Below are 24,618 nucleotides of genomic sequence, written 5' to 3'. Positions count from 1 at the left end.
AAAAATAACAAGGAAACAAGAAGTAACAATACAAAGGCTAGAAGACGAAAAGAGGATCTATAACTTGAGAATGTGAATGAAGAAGCAGGAGTACAAACAAAATAACTACAAAGGCTACTCACAGAAATAATTAAGGAAAACTTCCCAAACATAGAAAAAGGAAATGATATTCTGATGTATGAAGCATACAGAACTCCAGCCACCTACAACCAAAACAGAGCCACACCCAGGCATATAATAATCAAGATCCCAGAAATTAAATATAAGAACAGAATATTAAAAGCTATTAGAGAACAGAGCTCCAGAGATCCGGCCATGGAGGGACTCAGGCAGCTTATTCACCCACCCTCTTGGTAAGCACCTGCAGCTTGGGCCTGGAGAAGAACCATTACCTGTGAGCCTACTGCCACGTGAGCTGAAAATCAAGCACCCTTCTCCCACCTGCCCCCTCCCCCCTTAGCTACTGGGGACAGATGTTTCAACATCTCTTGGGAGGATGACCATATGCAGTATAGATTTCCTTCTATCTTCTGTTTGAAGGCATAGGTTGTTTTCACTGTTTTGTTATGTTTCTTTTGCTCTATTCAGTATTCTCAATTGGTTTTACAATGTTCTATTTTTGGTTTGATTTTACAATACATAATTGACTGGACAGCTATTGTTAAGTTAAAGAGATATACCATAGTACTTATTACTACTATCCCAGCATCCTACTGTGAAATCCTGTACCAATTTCACTGCATTGTCTTGATTGGCTTTGTTCTGTCTTGTGCTGTTGCATTTTTACTACTTTCAAATTTTTAAAAAAATACATGTTAAGACTCATGCATGTGTAGAATCTACAAACAGTTTATGAGAACTGATCTTATGACAATTGATGAAATGAACAGATACTTTGAAGAAAAGGAGACACTAGCATAGCCAGTGCTGATCCTGGAGTGTCATAATGTGAAACCCAGCAATAGTGTTATTCTTTGTTCAGAGTGATGTTAGCCTGCTTGGGTTTATTGAAAGTCAGCATAATTGAAGATATGGGTAAATGCATATATGTTTAAGTGTATAGGATTGCTAACCATATTTCTAAGTTTTTGTTGCATAGTTGAACAGAACTGGTTGCAATCTCACTGTTTGAATCCCCACTTTATATGCTCCACTTTAGTATCTTGAATAACTATTTGTAAGAAGACAATCTGTAATCATCAACTAGTGATTTCTTACCATTTATTTTTTCTTTGAAATTATGTATTATTTCTACCCATTTTCTGTTTTTTTAGTCTTTCTTTAAATTCAGTTTTAAAAAGAAGACACTACAGTATCCAGTGCTGATCAAGGAGTGTCATGATATGAAATCCAGCAGTACTATTATTCTTTGTTCAGAATAATTTTAACTTGCTTTAGTTTGTTTAATCTAAACATAAATGAAGATATGGATAACTTTTTTTTCTTTTTCTTTTTTTTTTTTTTTTTTTTTTTTTTGTCTTTTTTTGAGACAGGGTCTCGCTATGCAGTTCAGGTTGGCCTTGAGCTCATTTTGTAGCCCAAGCTGGTCTCGAACTCACAACAATCCTCCTGTCTCAGCCTCCCGAGTGCTGGGATTACAGGTGTGAGCCACCACACCTGGGGGGAAGATATGGATAACTGCATGTATGTTTAAATGTATAGGATTGACAACCATGTTACTAAGTTATTGTTGGACAGTTGATTACAACTTTTTGCAGTCTCTCTGTTTGAATTCCCACTTTACATGCTCCATTTTGGTACCTTGAACAACTATTTGTAAAACGACGACATCAACTAGTGATTTCTTACTATATTTTTTCTCTGAACATATGTACTATTTCTACCTATTTTCTGTTTTGTTTAATCTTTCTTTAAATAAAAATTAAAAAAACAAAAACAAAAAAAAGCTATTAGAGATGAGAAACAGATCACCTAAAAAGGAAGGCACATCAGAATTACGGCAGACTTCTCGACACAAACCATAAAGTCAAGAAGAGATTGGAGTGAAATATTCCAAGTCCTGAAAGAAAATAACCTACAACACAGATTGATATACCCTGAAAAACTGTCTCTAGAAATTAACGGAGAAACAAGATCCTTCCAAGACAAACAGGAACTGGGGAACTTCGTAACCACCAATCCAACTCTACAGAGAATACTGCAGGACATTCTAGAGAGAGAGAAAAGTACTAGCCTTCCAGGAACAGTGGCAGAGAGGCCTCAATGAATGGAGCAGAAAACAGAATGAAGAAGATAAGCAGACAACTGATGGCAAAAAAAGAGCATAACACAAATGAGGCAGAGAAGGTTGGTTATAAACTCTAATATAGACAGCCTTGATACACTAAATTAAAAAAAAGAGAGAGAATCACAGGTAGAGTAGATCAGGAAGCAGGGTCCACTGAGATGCTCTTTATAGGAAATATAATTAACCTGAAAAAGGGTATATGGACTGAAAATCAAATATGGGAAAACAATGCTCTATGGGGACAGGGAGCCAGAGAGTAATAGAGGCAACTAGACTAGTATTTGTGGATAGGTTGGAAAGACAGGCTTTAATAGGTAAAGGAATACAATTAGAGCTCAAGCCCAGGAGGTAAAAGGTTTGGAACCACTTAGGTAAATAGCAGGTTGTCACCTCCCAATTTAAAACCAAGGGTCTAGGTGAGACCCCAAAATACATAGTGCATCCTGGGGAAGTAAAAGAGGAGGAATGGTCTTTATTTTTTTTCAATTTTTTTGTCTTTTTTATCGGTACCAGGGATCGAACTCATGACTGGAGGAATGGTCTTTAAAAAGATGGCAGAAGATATTGCTAATAGTGTATCAGGAATTAAAACCCATATTACTCGTACCACTCTGCTTAGATAGATTTTATTCTGTCCCAGTTTTTCTACTTGCATTAGATTTGAGGGCACAAACAGCTATCCCAAAAATACCAGGATATAGTACAGTAATTATCTTTAATTTCCTATTATGTGTGATGTTATAGACAAATTTTTTGAGGAAAGTGAGGTATTATAGCAGCCATTGTTCATTTCCTGTTATTTGGTTTTGAAGTCCTGTACTACTTTCATTCTTTTGAATGTTTTTTTTACTATATTGTTATGTTTGATATTATTGTGTGTGAAGGTATTCTCATTTCAAAGAAAAGAGACATTATGCTAGCTACTGTTGATGTCCAGTTGTTTTGTTGTGAATTGCATTTTCCTGTTCTGATTTGCTTTGTTTCATTCTGCTTTATTTTGTTCTCTTTAAAATTAAAATAAAATCTTAAAAAAATTATTTACTGAGACAAAATACCTGACATCCAAAGTTAAAGAAGTAAAGGTTTATTTTTGCTCACAGTTTATAGAGGTTTCAGTCCATAATCAGCTGGCTTCAAGGCAGGGTAGCATGGCAGAGGGGCATGACAGACGAGAAACAGTTAGGTAGGCTGAAGGCAGAAAAAGCAGTGAGCAGCAAGTTACAAGCAGCGAGTCTCTTTCAGTCTGTTATATTCTACATTTCCTACATGTCCTTAGCACAGGAGCACTCAGACCCCAGGTGGGCCTTCCCATTATTCACACCTATGACTATAACAAACCAGTCAGTGGGCTAATTTAGTAATCACACACTTAATCACACTTTTGATCTAGCCACTTCTGAAAACTCCTACCTATGACCACATGGGGCTTTAGGAGGTACATCTAGACACAAGCCATAATAAATGCCTTGCATGACAGTATCAAGAAAATGAAATACTGGGGAATAAACCTAACCAAGGAAGTGATGGGCCCCTACAATTAAAACTAGAGTACTCTGAAAAGATATAAGAGAATATTAAAAAATGGAAGCATATCCCCTGTATCTAGATAGGCAGAATCGATAAAATGAAAAAGTCATACTCCCAATCAAAAGCAATCCCAATCAAAATGCCAACAGTATTCCCCACATAACTAGAGAAAACAATTCCAAAATTCATATGGAACCAGAAGACCCATTATAGCAAAAGTAATTCTGAGCAATAAGCATAAGGCATGGAGCACCAAAATCCCAAACTTCAAGTTACACTACAGTGATTTTAAACAACAAAAACAGCATGGTGTTGGCAAAAACACAGGCTTGTGGATCAATAAAACAGAATATAGTACACAGAAACAACTCCAGAACCCTCTATAACCTCATCTTTAAGAAAGGGAACAAACGCCTTTGTAGGAATAAAAGAAGCCTCTTCAAGTAGTGCTAACACCACTGAAATGCCATCACTTGGAAGGCTGAAGGCAGGAGAATCCAGCCTGTGCCACACAGTGAGTTCCAGGAGAGCTTAAGCTAAATAGTGAGCCCTGTCTTAAACAAAAAATGGTGCTGGGAAAACTAGACCATACCTGGGCCAGACTGAACCTGGGCCCATAGCTTTCACCATGCACTAAACTAAAATCAAAATGGACCAGTGATGTAAATATGAAAACAGAAACATTTAATCTACTGGAATAAAAAACTCTGGAATACACAGGTATAGGCAAAACTTTCTGAATAAAACCCTATTCCACAAGAAATACTACAAAGAAAGAAACAAACAGGATCACATCAAATTAAAAGCACCTGCATAGCAAAGGAAACCACTGACCAAGTGAAGAGTCAATTCACAGAATGAGAAAAAATGTTCCTGCCTAACAAAGTGCCACTAACTATATGCAAAGTAGTCTATATAATTTTATTGATGGTTTGATGATGATAATACAGCTATCTGCCAGGGCTGTTTGAATGCTGCTAGGTGGCAAAGCTGAAGAAATTTCATACCAGTTGCTTGAAAATAATCATTTGCTAGAAGCAACAGATAACTCTTGAAAACTACTAAAATCTTTCTTACCCCACCAAGACAGAGTAGTTACAGATGGCAATTAATAAAAGACAAATGAAATAACAAAAGAGATGCCATGTCTGGATTATTTAAAAACAATTTAAAAATTTTTGTTAGTATCCTCAGGATACTCAGCAGATTGCTGGTACTGAAATCTGCTATATAGTCTAACCTAGACATAATGGACTTAGTGTTGCTTACATATAGGAACGAGGTGAAATAATATTGCTTAAATGCAGAAAATACAGAATGTGACATTTTTAAAAAGGTAGAAAGGACATTGTTTTCTTAATCAGAAGGATCTGAACCTGAAATCCCCACTGTGATTTACTAGTTATTCAGCTTTGGACAGGTTGGCCAGCCCTTCGTATCTTCATTTGTAAAATAAAGCTAGTTCCCCAGAAGGCGTAATGCTGTGTGAGACGGCTGGCAAACACATAATAACAGGAGTGCAGTTAGCTCTCCTTTCCTTTGCTGAGAATAATGCGATCATTATTAAATGGATTGATAAATAAAACCGTGTCTTAGGGGCCAGGCAGGAGTCAGCACACCTGTGTACAAGCAGTGAAAAAATCACTAAAAAGAAGAAACTGATACTGGATTCTGATTGATAGACAAATGTGGGGCAGGAGTCCTGGAGAACAGTGAGCTTACTGTAGTGGAGAGAAGAAAATGTAAAGGAAGTTTTCAGTAGCCCAGCTCTATCAACCTAAGTTGGTCGATTCTCTGCACTCCTATGTAGGCCCCATGGGTATCACAAACAGAGGTGCAAAGCACACACAGTGTACCCCAGACCCCTGCTTCACATACAGTGATAGACAACTTTTTTATTCAGTCAACCTCAATTTAGAGAAATTATGTTTCCTGATGAGCAACTATTCTTAAAAATATATTTCTACATATTTGAGACAGTGTCTTGTTACATTGCACTGGCTTAACTTGCTATATAGCCCAAGTTGGCCTTAAATTGATGATCTTCCAGTCTCAACCTCCAACTACTGATATTACGTGTGTGCATTACCATACCTGGATTATTTTCTAGATATGAAAAAAAGGTTACCTTCCCCATTGGCCTCTTTCAGCACTGGAGATAAAAGCAGCTGACAACTTGCATGACAGTTCTTTTACACTGTACCAGTACATAACTGGTGAAAGCTATGAAGTTCAAAGTGCATCTTTAAGACAGTTTCAAATCGGCCTGCCTCCCTGGTAAGCGACTGCGGTGTGGCCAGCTGCAGCCCTTCCAGGGGGAGAACCAACAGCATCTCCTGCGTTCCATGCCATGATGGAACCTAGGACTCTGGGAGACCAATCAAGCAGCTCCCCTCCCTGGTAAGCAGCAGCAGTGTGGCAGAATGCGGCCCTTCCAGGGGGAAAATGACCAGTGTCTCCTGAAATCCGCACCATGTTGGATCCTAGGACCCTGGGAGACCAATCAAGCAGCTCGCCTCCCTGGTAAGCGGCTGAGCTGTGGCTGGCTGCGGCCCCTCCAGGGGGAGAACCACCAGTGTCTCCTGAGATCTGCGCCATGTTGGAACTTAGGATGCTGGGAAACCAAGCAACCAGCCTGCCTCCCTGCTAAGCAATAGTGAACTTACTGGTGCATGGCCTAGAGTCAAACATCCCATTTCCCCTATCCCTCTTCCCCTGTCCCCCCTTTAGCAAATGGGAACCAGAAATCTAAGCATTTCTTGGGAGGGTGACCATAGCAAATAAGGGGAATTTTTTTCTACCATCTCTTTGAAGGCAAATATTTTTATTACTGTTTTGCTTTATTCTGATTAATGGTACTGCTCTATTCAATATTCTGTTTTGATAAGTTCTACAATGTTCTGTATTTCATTTTATTTTGATATACGTGATTGAAAGAACAACTATTGTAAAGATGACAAAATATACTGTGATACCTATTACTGTTATCCCAGTAACCCGCTGTGAAGTTCTGTACCAATTTCACTACATGGTCTCAATTGGCTTTATTCTGTCTTATTCTGTTGTATTTTACTACTTTCAAAATAAAAAAAAAGAGAGAGAGAAGAAAATTTCAAATAGACATTATAAAGTAGTTCATAAACAGGATCAATAAAAGAATTTCTAAAACCAGAAAATTATTTGTGCACAAAATTTAAAGAAATTACTGCCCTACAAAAAAAAAGTTGGGGGAAGTCCAACTTTAGCCCTGAGATGCACAAATAAAGTTAGTCCTGAGCCTTGCCCAGGCAACATTAAAGTGTGGTAAGGACAGTCCAGTGCTAAAATTGATAACCGTACTTAGAAACAGATTACAGGGAATAAAAGCACTAAAGACTCAACTGGAGAATAGAAAAGAACTTTTTATTTCACCAACTTCAAGATCACAAAATTGTCAGTATGTTTGTGAAAGCAAATAAAAAGTTGTACTTGCAACCAACATGACAAAGAATACTAATCGGAAAGTAAAATTAAATCTCCCTTTTAAGGTCAAATCTTTTAAAATGTGGGTCACTAATGAAATGGATATATTATTCAGAGGCAAAAGAATGAGCTGCTGACACAACATGCAAAAGACAAAATAGAGTGCATCCTGTATGATTATGTATGTCAGGTTCAGAAAAGGGGCAACACAGTGATTGCTTTGGCAGATTGATTGGAAAGGGATAGAAAGGAACTTTCTGGAGCAGTGGAGATGTCACCTAGGAAACATAGAAAGGAATGTACACTTAAGAAAACTTGTAAATTGAGATCTGTACATTTCATTGTATGCAAATTTTACCTTAATAAAACATCCATTCCCTAGTACACACACACACACACACACACACACACACACACGCACGCACGCACGCACACACACATGCACGCACGCACACAGGCACACCAGCAACAAAGTAGTCTTATGCTTATACCTTATAGGTAAGCTAAATAATGGCAGCAATGTTATACGGGACAAAAGAAGAGTTAGGAATACTTAGATCTAAAGTAGTGAACTGTCTGTGAAGGGGTATATTTTATTTGAAAGAAAATTTGAATGAAACTGAACACAGTGGCACACACTTATAATCCCAGCTACTTAGGAAGCGGAGGCAGGAGGATTACAAGTTTGAGGCCAGCCTGGACAATTCAGCAAGATATGTCTTAAAATAAAACTAAATTCAAAAGAGTTGGAGTGGTAAAGTGTTTTACTAGCAAGTGTAAGGCCCTGGGCTCAGTCCCTGGAAAAGACAGAGAGAAAAAGAGAGAGAGAAACAGAGACAGAGACAGAGAATATCCATAAAACACTGAAAAATGACTACTTTATCAGACATTATAATACACTACTATAAAATTTCCATAATTAGAAGTGTGCTAGCACTTATACAGATAGTCAAGTCTATCAGTTTGTCAAGCCTATCATAAAATATTGGAACTAATTTTAAATACATACGGGATTTCAGTATATGATAAAGATAGCAACTCAAATCACTACAGCAAAAATGCACTCCTAACAATTAGTCATTGCAAAAAAGATAAAACTGAGCAGTGTCTCACATCTAGAACAAATTCTAAATGATCAAGAATCTCAACATCAACTGAGTTGCTACAAGTATTAGTAGTAGAACATTACCTAAATTTCTTCTTAACCTGTGTATAGGGAAGTTTTCTAACTGTGACTCAAAATCCAGATTCACTAAAAGCAATTTTCAGGAGTTTGGGGGAAAAGCACTTGCCAAGCACATAAAACTCTTTGTTATGAACCTCTGTAAAAATAAAAAACAAGTTAAATAATCTCAAGGTATAATGGTACAGATATATATTCTTATGCCAAAAGTGATGAACAGAAGGATAGAAAAAACAGGACCTAAAAGCAAGATGAAAATCCAGCAGGGCAAGCATTAAATCCTATAGCTCCTTATCTGCCATCAGGGCATTGGTTTGTGATTAGTTAGGTTCATGATCAGAATTATGAACAAACTTAGTTCTTGAACCGTGATACCAGTGTATTCCTAAGAAAAGCCCTCAAACATCTTTGCTGTATTTGATGCTGAGCGACTGACTGGGGAATCAGGCTTATGAGGAACTAGTCCTCACACAAAGCAGTGTCTAGTGAAGACCACAAGAGAAAGAGAAAAAAAATCCAAAAAAGAAACTAAAATACTATAGAAAACTATGAGTTGTATTCAATCTTTTGATGATCATGAGTGCCTTGTTATAATGAAGCATTCAACAATCTATCTGTCTCCAGAGAAACTTGCAACTGTTCAAAATACAGTGTCTACTGTTGAATGTGCTCTGAAATACATCTCGGATTGACATGGTGAAGCAAATAAAAGCACAAATCCAGAGGGCAAGAGAGAAGTGAAATAGATGAGGCTGTAGAAAACTATTTCAAGGATGAAGGTGGTCAAATACTGAGTGGTGTAATGAGGACTGGCCTGGCTGCAAAAGGCTTACTGCAGAAGAGTGGACCTGGAACTGGTTTTAACATGCAGCGACAAACTGACAGAGACTCTGCTGAACACAAAGATCACATTCCTATTCGGCCTCAGAAGAGAAATACCTAGTGGAATGATGTATGAATGAGGTATCTATTAACACTGAAAACATAAAAAAGACCACACTAACTTGAAAGGTGACCCTTACTTCCCCTCCAAATACAGACAAATTGGAGAAGAATGGAGAAAATGTGACGTATTGAACAGGCAGAAATGCCTGCATGCCTTGTGTCTCTTTGGCATGCCAAATGGTTCTAGATCAGAGCAAGTGAATTAAAATTATATATAACTGTCCTACCTATTGTCATGCTTGATAGGTAAGGCCATCGCTGACAGCCAGTGAAAACCACAGAACAACAAAGCCATGTCCACCTGCATCGAGAACCATGACCACACTCACATCTGCCCCTTCCTTAAGAGAAGCACAACCACACTATGTCTGCCCCCAAATTCTCCAAGGCAGCAACTCCTCCCCTCCCCTTTAAGCCTTTTGTTTTCCCCCCTCACTTCCTGCTGATTCCTTTCTCAGATCTCAACCTGCTCCCACAGGAGGGAATAAACAGTCATGGTTGCCAACACAGCAGCCTTCCTGGTGGACTCTCTCCCCTCTGCACCTTTAGTGCCAAAACCTAGGACAGATTACTCCTCTTTAGAGAGACTTCAAGCCCTATCTCAAGCCCTTGTTGTCTTAAAGAGGCTCCCCGGCTACCCTGTGACTTTGGCTTCTCAGACTGTGCCTCCTCCCCGCTCCTCCGCCACACACACACACTTCCTGCCAGCTTCTGATGGGGTGAGACTTCTTTCTCCCCTCTCTGTGCCTGTAAGGCTTTTCCCTCTGTCTCCAGCTCCCTCCTCCCTGCCTGCCACAGCCTCTGTCACATGGTGGCGTGTGTATGTGTGTGTGTGTGTGTGTGTGTGTGTGTGTGTGTGTGTGTGTATGTGCAGAACCCAGCTTGAGCCCAGGTCAAGCAGCCCAGGCCAAGCACTATTGCTGCCATGTGACTTTACACGCCTGACTCCCTCCTCCCCACCACTACCATTAGCACTAAGGCACACTCGCAGGGTTTTGGCTATAGACTGCTGAATCCCAGCTGCCCCACCCACTCACCAGTTCTGGGCCATGGGTCACAGGCCATATGGCCCTGGCACCAAGTGCCTACACCTGGCATGCCCACCCCACCCCACCCTGAGCTCACTCACAGCCCTGGCAGCATGGCACAACTGGCAAATGGTGCCACCATAGAGGCCAGGGTCCAATCAGCACTCATTTGCACAGCAAGATCACAATGCCTGGGCACATAGGGCCTACCATTTGGTACTTGGTTGCTGCCCACAGCACCTGCGTACACAGCCTTCCCTCCATGAAAGCATGCCCAAGTCCAAAGTGCATAAGAAAACTGGGCCTGTGCCCTTCTCACCCCACCCTGTGCCATCAGACCCCTACACACAATGGGCCATGCTACTGGCCATGCCCCTGGCATGGTCATGGCCATGGTACCCCCAGCTGATCTGTGCCACGCCATCCTTACCTCCCCTGATGTCACCATACTGCAGTTGCCTGGCTCCACCAGAGAGCTGGTTCGTGCCCAGCCCAGGGCCACCTTCTGTGCTGTGGGCCCAGGCCATGGGGCTCAGGCTGCCTGAGCTGCACGCAGGTCCTCTAACCTCCCACCATATGACCTCCCAACCTCCACTTCACCACACACCCCGTCCAGACTATAGTTTCACCTTACTCCTTTGCTGTAAACCCCACTCTACTCCCCCAGTAGTAGTGAGAGCAAGGGTCCATGGTCCTGTCTTTGTAGATCTCCCCCAGTTCAGCTAGCATCTGAGCTCTTTCTCTTCGAACTCTTAAAATCCCAGTTTTTCTCCAGTTCACCAAAAGTTAACTTTAAATCTCTTGACTGGAGGTTAACTTAACCTCCTTACAAAAACTATTTGCCTTTAATGAACAACAACTAGCAAAAATCAATTTACACTTGTGCTTTACATATGCTCAGATCCATATAACTGATCTTCTCTTCTGAGTGTTCAACAACTAAATTTGGAAACCAGAAATAAAGAGAGCTAAAAAAAAAAATAACAACCAAAATTGGCCCTGGCCCTCCAAGGTCAGCAGGGACCCAGCATGTATGGAGAACCTTTTCTACAGGATTCTACAACTTTGGAGAGTCACCCAATCTCCTGAGCAAGGAATCTACTGGACCCCAGATGAGAGTAATTGACATCTAGACAGAGATCAACAAATGTACAGTGGGCCAAAAGAGGGTCACCAAGAGAAAAGTCTTCCATACTTTCATAGAAAGCAACACAGTCAACCAAGACCATGACCCATATTGGCAGCTGACACCAACGAAGGACCTGAAAGGTACTGGACATGGTTCCAAAAGTAACGCTTCAAGAGGCTTACCTGACCTTGACAGAAAGATACAAGATATAGATATATATATTTTTTTTTCTTTGAGGCAGATTTTACTATGCAGCTCAGGCTGGCCTTGACCTCACTGTGTACCACAGGCTGGCCTCCAACCATCAGCAATCCTCCTGCCTCAGCCTCCCAAGTGCTGGGACTACAGGTGTACATCATCACACAGGTTTCATACTAACTTGGTTTTAAACATCCAGTAGAAAATATAATTAAAACAGATACATACATTTTTGTCATCTGTTTATGTGCCCTCAAAAGTAGCAGTTATTTCCTGTAGAGGATACCTCAACTGGTTTCTGTCTCTCTCTTAAAAATAAAATAAAATTAATAACACAAGTTGTCCTCCAAAATTGGATATTTTGACAGCAGCACAAGGTGATACTTACACAATTATAAAGGTTAAATGCTGCATGGACATTCCTGATACTTTTGCTCATATCTTAAGATATTAAACAACAGATTAATGCCATGTCAGATTCTAAAACTCCCTAGACCTTCTCCTTACCCTTTTATTGGAAGGTATTATTGGCTCTTTCTGGTAAAAATACCTTGTGATTATATTCATAATAGCTTTACTGATTTTATTGTTTGGTCCATGTTTACTTGTTTCTTTGCCTTTTCTCCTCCAGACTTAAATCTATGTGCCTACTCAAGATGAGAGCGCTTGATATCTATCAAGGGCTTTAGATAGACCATCTGGACAGTGTCTCTAACTTGCTGGTCACAACTCTAACCCCTTTCTGAAGCAGGAAGGACAGTATCCCTCCCTGCCCCTCCTAGCAGTTCCAAATACTTCTTCAGAAGGGGGAATATCATAGACACCTAAGTTAGGTAAAATAGGCAGTCAGGTAGTCAAGACTAAAGGTAAAATTATACCACAACTGTGGCTGAAGATGCAGTTATAGGCCAGGCCTCAAGACATCAACAAAAGGACCAGACCTGCATACTCTACAAGGCTGACCTAAACATTTTACTTTTGCAGGTAAGGTCTTATATTCCTGCTTTATATATGCTACATTTAGACTCGCTTAAAAACACCATCTAGTGAACTTTGATTCTAACTACAGTATAAATTTAGAAAATACTATAAAATGGGTCTTCTTATTAAATCTAGTTTAGTTAGAAAATATACATGCCTATGGGGCTGGGGATTTAGCTCAGCAGCATAAGCACCTGCCTTGCAAGCAGGCAGTCACAAGTTCGATCCCCAGTACCGATAAAAAGGAAAAAGACAAAAAAAAAAAAAAAAAAAAAAAAAAAAGAAAGAAAGAAAGAAAGAAAATATATATGCCTAATAAATCACAGGACCCTGTCAGTCAGTTCAGCCTTTCTCTTCCTTAATGCACATGTAAAAAGTGATGGACGAGCCTTTACTGACTTGTAAGTCATGTATGCTAGTAGAAGTTCAGCCTGTGAGCTTCAGGGTCACAGAAATTTTAGATCAAACTTTAAAAAAAGTGTAGCCTTGTCTTGCTGCTCAAGAGGTTGCCTAGATGATTAGATACATAACACAGGTGTCTTCAAGATTTCTTCATCATAGCGACTAGGGAAGAATTCCTCCAAGCTATTTGCTTGCTTCTGTCTATCTCTAGAGGCAATCTCTTTTATAGGGTAAAAAGTGCTCCAACTATTTTCAACCTGATCCTTGATATTTTTTCATTCTCTTCAAAAAAACTGAAAAACAATGGTTTAGATCTCTTGATTATTAGTCTTGATACCAATGTTTCCTTCTTCAAATATGCCTGTTATAGCTGTATAACTTATGCTGAAGGTCCCCAGAGCCCTCCAACTGGCTCCTTCCCAGACTTCTTGGCTGGGCTATCAAAGACTGAAGCTGCTCAAAAAGCTTCAGAAGCCCCCAGAACATCTCAGATACTAAATTCTGGATAACTCTTACAGTGGAGGGTAAGCTCATTTCCTTCCTAATTGTTATGGGGACCTATAATTCCAATCTTTCTTCTTCCAAAGGACTGGTCTTTCCAGCTCAGACTACTATTGGGATCATAGACAACGAGGTCTCTAGATCTCCAAGCTCCCCCAATCTGAAGGTAATTGGGTCAACACCTTTCCCACACTCCTTTTCAGTTGTCCCATCTGTCCTTTCTCCTTTTAGGTCAAGACATTTTAGCCAAGTTGTCAGCTACTTTGACCATTCCCAGGACACAGTCAGCACTTACAGCCACCCTAATGACTCCTTCCCTGTCCCTCTCCACCCTTCAGCTCCCATCATCTCCTCCTCATCTCAATACTTCTGCCCCATCCCTGGCCTCATTCCAGCAACCACTAACCATCCTTCTCAAGCCTAACAACTCAACAATATCCCATCCCTGACTGTGGGAGACAACTCCAGTGACTCCCTTTGAATCCAAAACAATTGCTATGACTTTGATTACTTGGAAACTCATTTCCTTATACTGATATGTAAAAGCTGGCTAGGGTATTTCCTTCTCTCTTCAGTTGGCTCTGACCATTGCAAATAAGGCTAGCTGAGGTGCTAATGTGCAAAGTCTAGCCATCAGACAGTCCTGTTTCCTCACATGGCGCTCTCCCCAGTACAGGATTGAGCACATGAGATGTTAGAGCAAATAGCTCCAGGAATGTCAACGGGGTAGGAGCCTCAAGGCTATGACTAAGAGGCTATGACTCCCCAGGGCACAAGAGTTTGCATATCAAAAACCAAAGTAGTAGCCCCCCAAAACAATTCCATTACTACCCTCATTGGATTATGTAAATTAATCCTTCTGCATATCTTTATCTCTGCAAATTACAGAGATGCCATTCTTGCACCTGGTCAGCCAGTTCATGTTACTCAGTAATCCCCCCCCTCCCCCACATCCTCACTGTCACTCATCCCTTAACCACCCTGCTTTCTTCACAAGATAATAAATGCTGGGAGAGGCCCAGGATCGAGGCCTTTGTCCTAATGTCCTCACGAGGATTGGACTTAGGACCCCTTGGCTGCCCTCAACTTGGAACACGTCTTAGTCTTTACTCTTGTTGTGGGTTGCATTGGTGGTGGTAGATTGGAATTAACTTGCTAAAATTCCAATAACATCTCAATGGGATTAAAAATATAACCTTTTGGATTGTGAGGAAAACTAGAAAGAGGATTATAATACTTAGGTGACTGAACTCGATATTTGGGTTTACAATATCTGACTGTTATGTTTTATGAGAATTACAGCCTATTATTTCCCACCTATTGTAACAAGGTCTCTGAATTCCCACTAACTCCCCTTACAACACTCCCACTCTCCTGGTATAAAAGATAAGTGGTTTTTCCAGGTTGGTACAAGATCTTCATGCTATCGATCAGATTATCCTTCCTATACACCTCATGGCACCTAACCCATATACAATTTTTTCCTCCACCCCTCTGTCTATAACTCATTATTCTTAGGTTTAAAGGATGTCTTTTACACTATTCTCTTGCACCCCTCCCCAAAAACCTCTCTCCACCTTCATCTAGACAGACCCTGACACTCATCAAGCCTAACAGCTGACCTGTGTCTTGCCACAGGGCTTTTAGGACATCCCCCAGTACTTCAGTCAGGGTCTCATCCATGATTTGGTCTCCTTTCACTTATCTTCCTCTAACCTCATACAGTATGTAGTGGGCTGACTTCTTCCTCTACAGCCCCTCATGCAAATCATCCTATCGAGGCACCCTCTTATTATTACAATATCTAGACTCAAAGAGATATCAAGTATCTCCCTGTAAGGCTCAAATCTCTTCCCCATCGGTCACCCATCTGTATAGCATTCTTCACAAGTATACCAAAGCCCTACCTCCAAACTGCATCCACTTGATCTCCCAGTTCCAATCCCCACCACCAACTAACAACTCCTCTCCTGTCTTTGCAAAGAATACTTCTGCCTCTGGATTCCCAGTCTTGCTCCCCTTACTAAATCCCTCTATAAACTTAAAAAGGAGACCACACTGAGCCTTAGATCATAAGACGTTTTATCACTTGTTTTTTCAGACCTTAAAAAGAGGCTCTGTTACTCCAAGAAACACTCAGAATCACTAGACAGGCCCTGCTCACCCTCTACTCATCTCATAATCTTCAGGGACTCATGCCTTTTACCTCTCATACTGTCTCTCCACCCTTCTCCCGCCTTTCTATCCTTCTGTGCCCTGGGACAGAGAAAGGCTCAGTCTACTTTCTGTGATGTTCAAACCCAGGGCAGGGGAAACACTCTCGTGGAAGAGCTGTCTGCCCTTGGTGTCTTCCTAACTGCCTGCCTTGGCCACTCATTCATGCTCTGTTATGGCCAAGTCCCAAATGGAGACAACTATTGTGGACCTTGTTGCTGCTCTCATTTTGATACAATGGGCATGACAATGACCTCTCTGCCCTCCATGGGAAATCATCCTTCTTCTGTTCCCCCTTCCACTCCCCTGCCAAGTCTTCTGCCAAAACTGCAACAGCCACTACTTTCCCTTCCCACAGAGCCTCCTGCAGATCAGATGCTACCTCCTGACTCTACCCTTCCTTTTCCTACACTTGAAGAGTGAGGCTTTTCTTCAATTCAGGACTGGCAAATTGATTTCACCACATGCCACAAGTGCAAAAGTTAAAATATCTCCTGGTCTGGGTCAATACCTTTATTAAATGGATAGAACATTTCCCACAGACTCAGAAAAGACCTCAGCCACTGTCAATTCCCTCCTACCCCATATTATCCCCAGGTTTGGCCTTCCCACCTCTATTCAATCAGACAATAGCCCCACTTTCATTAGTCAAATTACCAGGAGGTGTCCAAGTTGCGTGGTGTCCAGTAAAACCTCCATACCTTCTACCAGCCTCGAGCATCCAAAAAGAGAGAGGTAATGGCCTTCTCAAGACCTACCTCGCTAAGTTCACTCTCTAGTTCCATAAATATTGTATTTCCAAGTATCTCTTCCCCATATGCTGTCCACCCACTGGGAACCTACAAGATACAGGACATCCAAGCTTTTATATGGCCACAGCTTTCTTCTTGGGCAAAACCTCAGCCCAGGCGCCTTCCCCATCAGAGACTTACTTTCCAGTTTGGCAGCAAACCCATAAAGAGATACACTGCTAACCTGCTCCTGCCTTCTTCCAGTGCCCAGCTTTTTAAAGACTGCCTGACTAACAAATTTATCCTAAAGATTTAAACCCCCTGCAAGACCCTACAACCTAAGTAACAAGGACTCTTCCTTCCTAGTCACTTATAGTACCCTACAGCAGACCATCTGCTGTAGATACACTCTTCTGGAATAATGTTGTGTCCTGCTGATACTCACCTGCCTTCATCTTGTGAAAATCCCAAGTAATCTCCTCCTATTTACCTTGTGTTGATCCAAATTTTGGAAGACACTTCAGTGCCCTGCTCCTGCCTGTCATGCCACTTCACCCTCTTCCATCATTTGCTTCACCCACTTTCTTCATTTGGGCCATCTTGATCTTTCTTGGTTCCATCTGCAGGTCCCCATCTTTGAGTCAATCTTTAAGTGGACAAAAATTTTCCTTTTTCAGGACACTGTGATTTATCTCCAGCGAGGGTCAAATTACCCTTCTCCTCTCTGTATTTTCTTTGCTAGCTAACCGACCTGTTCTTTTTGCCTCACCCCATGCTTGCACCCCTGCTGCTTCCTGATTATTTCTACAAAACCCTGAAGTTAACTCATTCCCTGCTAAGCCAATCCAATCCATCCTTGGCCAAGATCACTGGCTTTCCATCTCGATATCTTTGGCCACCTATACATCCATTCCAGTCCCTCCTAGGTCTGGATCCTCACACCATCCCACTTCCCACCCCCATACCATCCTGTCCTCCAACAACCCTCAAGAACAACAAAGAGACAGGAATGTCACCTGAAGGTGTGCACAATGCCCACATGTCCCCCAGGAAGAAGCTATGAAAAACAATGCCACCCACCCCCTTAAATCTGTCCTTATAACAACAGAGACACGAATGTCATGCCCAGTGGATGAATCTGTCACCAATAGTCCTGCAGGAAACCACAGAAGAACAAAGTCATGTCCATTTGCACTGCCCATTGGGACAAATGTGACCACATTCACATCTGCCCTGCTTGTTACAAGAAGCACAATCACACTATCTTTACTCCCAAATTCCCCAAGGTAACAACTTCCCCCACCTCTTAAATCCTTTGTTCTGCTCTCACTTCTTGATGATCCATTCTGCAAACTCAGCCTGCTCCCACAGAAGGAAATAAACAGTCATGGCTGCCAAACACAGAGCCCTCTCTGGAGGTCTCTCTCATATGTGTACCTCTAACACGTATTCTGCATAATACGTGCAGCATAGTTCTCATATGGGTACCATTACAACAATGGCCACTAGAACCCATGTGTGAAAAGTCTGTCAGTATTTGTGTTCAACCTCTCAGCACTGGGAAGGCCTTGAGATGAGTAATGGAGTGTTTGACAGCTGGAACCTACTTCCGGGGATGGTCCTAGTCTTCATGACCCTGTATGTGATACCCAGCAGATGCTTTGAACTATATCACCATCCCGCATAAAGAAGATGTCACCCACACTGCAGATCATCAACTTTAGGTGAGATTTATAAAGTTGAGGAGATGGATCCCAACCCATTAAGAAATCCCTTTTCAGAAATATTTCTGATCAATTACTGATCAAGAAGGTAGGTCTTCAAATCTAAAGAGGTCACTTGAAGATGGGTTAGTGGATGATAAAGATCCCAGTAAGATGAAACAAAACCCAAGAAAAATGCTGAGTAGTAAAGCAGTGGACCTCATGAATTCACTGATGAGGCTAAATCAGTCAGCCTTAAGCTTCAGTGTTATCTCTCTTCAGTCTGGCCTTGTAAAGAGGCTTTACAATGTCTGCAGATGTAAATAGCACAGTTTAAAAGAAGCAGGACCATCGAAGAAAACTGCAAAACTTCACATTGCAGTAAAATTACAGGCAATGGGATACCTAACACATTTGGTGTGGATATTGAATGTGTGAGTTCTAATGAAAAAATCAGACGATGTCCTGCAGGATTTAAGCTCAGTGGCATAAGCATAAGGTCAGGAGTTCAATCCCCAGTACCAAAAAAAAGAAGAAGAAGACAAAGAAGAAGAAGAAGAAGAAGAAGAAGAAGAAGAAGAAGAAGAAGAAGAAGAAGAAGAAGAAGGAAGAAGGAAGAAGGAAGAAGGAAGAAGGAAGAAGGAAGAAGGAAGAAGGAAGAAGGAAGAAGGAAGAAGAAGGAAGAAGGAAGAAGGAAGAAGAAGAAGAAGAAGAAGAAGAAGAAGAAGAAGAAGAAGAAGAAGAAGAAGAAGCAGAAGCAGAAGAAGAAGAAGAAGAAGAAGAAGAAGAAGAAGAAGAAGAAGAAGAAGAAGAAGAAGAAGAAGAAGAAGAAGAAGAAGAAGAGGAAGAAAGAAGAAGAAGAAGAAGAAGCAGAAGCAGAAGAAGAAGAAGAAGAAGAAGAAGAAGAAGAAGAAGAAGGAAGAAGAAGAAGAAGAAGAAGAAAGAAGAAGAAGAAGCAGAAGAAGAAGAAGAAGAAGAAGAAGAAGAAGAAGAAGAAGAAAGAAGAAGAAGAAGAAGAAGAAGAAGAAGAAGAAGAAGAAAGAAGAAGAAGAAGAAGAAGAGAAGAAGGAAGAAGGAAGAAGAAGAAGAAGAAGAAGAAGAAGAAGAAGAAGAAGAAGAAGAAGAAGAGGAAGAAGGAAGAAGGAAGAAGAAGAAGAAGAAGAAGAAGAAGAAGAAGAAGGAAGAAGAAGAAGAAGAAGAAGAAGAGAAGAGGAAGAAGGAAGAAGGAAGAAGAAGAAGAAGAAGAAGAAGAAGAAGGAAGAAGAAGAAGAAGAAGAGGAAGAAGGAAGAAGGAGAGAAGAAGAAGAAGAAGAAGAAGAAGGAAGAAGAAGAAGAAGAAGAAGAAGAAGAAGAGGAAGAAGGAAGAAGGAAGAAGAAGAAGAAGAAGAAGAAGAAGAAGAAGAAGAAGAAGAAGAAGAAAGAAGAAGAAGAAGAAGAAGAGGAAGAAGGAAGAAGGAAGAAGAAGAAGAAGAAGAAGAAGAAGAAGAAGAAGAAGAAGAAGAAGAAGAAGAAGAAGAGGGAAGAAGGAAGAAGGAAGAAAGAAGAAGAAGAAGAAGAAGAAGGAAGAAGAAGAAGAAGAAGAAGAAGAAGAAGAAGGAAGAAGGAAGAAGGAAGAAGAAGAAGAAGAAGAAGAAGAAGAAGAAGAAGAAGAAGAAGAAGAAGAAGAAGAAGAAGAAGAAAGAAGAAAGAAGGAAGAAGGAAGAAGAAGGAAGAAGAAGAAGAAGGAAGAAGGAAGAAGGAAGAAAAAGAAGAAGAAGAAGAAGAAAGAAAGAAAGGAAGAAAGAAAGAAAGAAAAATCAGACAATAAAAGGAAAAATGAAAGTGTCTTCAAACTCAAGCAATAACACTGGAAATTCTGTAACTGAATTATCCAGTACATGAGTGTGAACCCAGGGCCTCAGAGCAAGTGGAAAAAGTCAAGTAATGGAAAAAGAAGAGGCCTTAGGTAGGAGCTCATCTCAGAGCCTGGAGTAAGCCATGACAAGTGAGACAGAAGTAGATGGACAGAAATTCATAGGCGCAGGCCCAAGTAAGAAAGTGGCAAAGACAAGCACAGCTTCAGCTGATTTGAAGAAATGTTTTCTGAACACATTTTAGCAAATAATAAGAAAAAGAAGATTCCTTAAGCAAAAGAACGTTGTGGACAGTCATGTCTATAGTAGTCCAGGCAATGAGACAGAAGAGGAAATGTGACAGGGGAGCTTTTCTCGCAGCCAGCTGTTTCCAGCCACACAGGTCCAGGGTATGGAATAGCATTTGACTACAGCACAGCTGATCCTGCATGTGAGTTCCCTCCAAAATAAGCCAGTTATGAAATTCCCAATGGATCTTGCTCCCCACTACTCATTCTCTTAGTAAATAACAGAAGTTCATTCCTACTAAACAATGTACAGTTCAATACAGAAAATTAAGAAAAGCATTCTTTGAACATATATTTGATCAAAATTATTTATAAAGAATATGAGTCCTATTTTTTAACACATGCAAATTTAGTTATCTAATATTTGAAAACAGTCCAAAAAAACGACTTTTGTTGAAATGGTACCTCATTCTGGAAAATAATTTTTATTTTAATAAATTCTTATGTTCTAGGAAAATAAAAGTCTAGCAGTTGAAAATTCAAGGTTGTTTTTGGTACCAAGAATCAAACTCACGACCTCACACTTGCCAGACAGGTGCTATGCCGCTGAACTACATCCCCGGCTTGAAAGTTCAGGTTTTAAGAGATTATCACACTATTAAAATTAAATTTCTGAAGGATTTACAGTCCTAAACACTGATCAAAATAGCTTTGTTGCAATATATATGTACACACACTTGACTTTTATATGTCAATACTGTATCCTACATCTATGATAAACACACTCATTGCTTCTAGTATTTATTCTGTAGACTCCATGAGATTTCTTTACAAAATGACATCATCTGCATCTTACTATTTTTGTTCTGATCTGTACCCAGTACCAAAAAAAAAAAAAAAAAAAAAGATTTTCCTTCTAACCCTGTTGCTCTGGCCAGACCTCCAGTATAATGCCAAGCAGGGCAGCAAGAATAAACATACCTGCTTTGATCCCAGCCTTTGGGAAAGCATTCGGTCTTCAAATATTAAGTACAACATTGGCAGTGTTTTGTTTTGTTTTCTAGACAGCCTACACTGTTTTGAGATTTCATCCATTCACAGTCTCCTGAGAATATTTGCCATGAAAGATTATTGGATCTTGTCAAATATTTTCTTTAGATCTACTGAAAAGAACACATGGTTTTTCAATGTAGTGAATCATATTGACTGATTTTTTTCTATTTTATTTGAAAAACAATAAAACCCAAGGAAATTAAACAGAAGAAAACCAACAAAAATAAACCAGTATAAATGACACAGGACTTTAGAACCTTACAAAACCAACAATAGTTACCATAATGCCTTTTGTTGTCTTCAAAATAGCTGCATAAAAATCAACAGAATAGAAATGCTAAAATCAAAACAGTGAATGCAATAAAAGACTTCAAGGGGCTGGGGATGTAGCTCAGCAGCATAAGTGTCTGCCTTGCAAGCAGACAGTCGTGAGTTCGATCCCTGGTACCGATAAAAACAAAAAAGAAAAAAAAAAGACTTCAAAACAGGCCACTAGTAAATCCAAAATGGCTACCATAATATGTCCTGCTATCTTTCTCATAGCTACTCATGCCATTAGATTTAATATAATCAAACAAAAGAGCATAAACCCAACCCAACAACAACAATAAAAAAAGATGATATAGTTTCCCTATCAGGATCCCTTCCTGGAGAGGCCTGGATCTCAACTCTGCAGTCCAGGAATGGCACAGGCACATGGAGAGAGGCTTGGTGTGGCTGTCCCCATTCCAGCAGCAGTTGGGCATGGCACTGCTTTCCAGGGGGGGATCACCTCCTGGTGAGGCCCCTGGCTCTCTCCCTCCGCTTGACTGATTTTTTTGAATGTTAAACCAATTTTAGAATCTTGGGATAAAAATCTAGTCATGATTTGCTAAAATTTTGTTAATATTTTCAGATGTTTATAAGGGATATTGGTCTGTGGTTTTCTTCAAATACTTTTATCTTTTATTATTAATATTTTCTTCCTAGATTCATTGGGGAAGGGGTTGTATAGTTTTCCATAAAATTCATTTATCTTTTTACTATCTGTAGAATTGTTGGATAATGTCACTTTGCTCATCCCTGAGTTGGAAGTTTGTGTCTCTTTTTTCATGATCAGTCTCTCTAAATATTTATCAGCTTACAAAAGCTGGTGTTATTAATTTTTTCAGTTTCATTGCTGTCTTGTATTATTTTCTTTCACTGCTTTATTATGATCTTTCTGCAGCTTGCTTTGTTTCTTAAACTGGAAGCCGAGGTCACTGATTCAAGAGATTTCATCTTTCCTAACATAGTTTAATGCTACACATATCCCTTTCAATACTGATCTGGCTGCAACACCACCACCACTGCCCAGACTTTCAGAGCCAGTTCAGTTCTGTCTTCCTGTGTGGTGTCAGTCAGGTGCTGCCACAAGAGGAGACATAAAAGTTTGTTATACCCATAGGTCCTAGAAATGTGGGTCGTGTCACATCATGCCAAGCCACATGGGAAAGCCAGAGGGTGCTCAGCCTGCAGGAGGGGAAAGCTCAGGGCAGTTTCTACAAGGATTCCCTCAGAAAAGGTGCCACAGTTCAGGAAAAACATTTAAGGCTTGGCTAGTGTGAGTAATTCCAAAGCTGCTACACGAGTGGTCCACAGAAGCCCAATACCTAACACTGGGATATTAAAGCAGAACAATGCTGCTTCCTGGGGTTCACAAGCCAGACTGAGGTGTGTTCTGTGCTGGTGTCAAAGGCATGCTCCTGACTGGGCTGGTACCATCTCAAAGAACGGGCCAGCCCCAAGAGGGGTAAGTGGCAGGTGGAAAGGTTGTAAGAAGCCAACACTTGAGTGACCTTCTTTCAATCCAGGTAACTGGGCTGACAGACGTGAGTTCCTGCACATCAGCAGGGGCCTGGGGAAAGTTTAAGATCATTGCTCCCAGTGGTTAAGGACCCACCCAACTTCCAACCACACTAGACTGGGCTCTGCAGGTTTTGGGCCTGCCTGGGCCATGCCCAGTGACCTTCTTTCAATCTGGGGAACTGGGCTACTGGAGGTGAGTTCCTGCACATCAGCTCAGGCCCCTGGAGAGTTTTAACATCATCATTCCCATGGTCAAGGACCTGCCCAGCTTCCAGCCACACTAGACTTGGAAGGTTTTGCGGGCCAACTAGACCACGCCCAGCAACCTTCTTCAATCAGGGGAGTTGAGAGCACGTGAAGTGACTTCCAATACATTGGTGCTTGCCGAGGGAGAGCTTTGGACCATCATCCACAGTGGTTAGGAGCCCACCCAGCTTCGTGAACACTGGAGGTGGTATGGGAGGTCCTGTGGGCCTGACTGGACCATGCTTAGCAACCTCCATTCAGTCTGAGAAGCAAAGGGCACAAGAGGTGATTTCCAACACACCCAGGGGAAGCATTAGAACATCACTTGAAACACGGAAATAAAGGAAAATGACAAAACAAAAGACCAAAATGCAATCTCAAACCCCCAGCCCATCCCAGAAGAAGAAAGATATATGTCATACACCTGGAATACCTGAAATAATAGCAAGTGAAATAAAGAAGCAACCCTGGGAAGCTTCAAAGGAATTTAAATTAGAAATAATCTCCAAGGTAAAAGAAGAAATGATAAAAGTAATGAAAGAGATGCTGAACACATCTAAAGAAGACATAATTAAAAAATTAGAGGAACAAAACAAAAAGAATCCCTGGATGAACAATATAAGAAACAAACAGAATACATGAAGCAAATTCAAAGAGATATACAGGAAATCACAAATTCCATTGAAAGTTGTCAAAACCACCTCAAAAAAAAAGTGAAGATAGAATTTCAGACCTTGAAGACAAGATTGCAGCTAGTGAACAGGAAAGATCTTTTAAAAATAACAAGGAATCAGGAAATAACAATTCAACAGCTGCACAATGATGCAAAGAAAAACAACGTAAGATTGATAGGGATAAATAAAAAGAAGGGGACAACACAAATGATATCAAGAGGCTATTACAGAAGTAATAGATGAAAATTTCCCCAAACATGAGAATGGAAACTAACACTAGGATTAGTGAAGCATATAGAACTCCAAATAGCCATAACCAAAATAAAACTACACCCAGACATATAATAATCACCATCCCAGAAGTCCAACATAAGGACAAAATATTAAAAACTGTTAGAGAGAAAAGACAGATCGCCTATAAAGGAAAACCTATCAGAATCACAGCAGACTTCTCAACACAAACAATGAAGTCAAGAGCATGGAGCA

The 24,618-nt window shown here is 40.6% G+C and overlaps 1 pseudogene; it reads left to right on the top strand.

Moving 5' to 3' along the window:
* Positions 1-8,968: 8,968 nt before the first annotated feature.
* Positions 8,969-20,411, top strand: LOC100723410 (spermatid perinuclear RNA-binding protein-like; annotated as a pseudogene).
* Positions 20,412-24,618: the final 4,207 nt, after the last annotated feature.

Source organism: Cavia porcellus, unplaced genomic scaffold, assembly GCF_034190915.1.
Source record: "Cavia porcellus strain 051 isolate PalLab524CR breed Dunkin Hartley unplaced genomic scaffold, mCavPor4.1 scaffold_12, whole genome shotgun sequence".
Classification (NCBI taxonomy): domain Eukaryota; kingdom Metazoa; phylum Chordata; class Mammalia; order Rodentia; family Caviidae; genus Cavia; species Cavia porcellus.
Note: the sequence above shows the minus strand (reverse complement) of the source record. Positions and strands in the feature narration are given on the sequence as shown.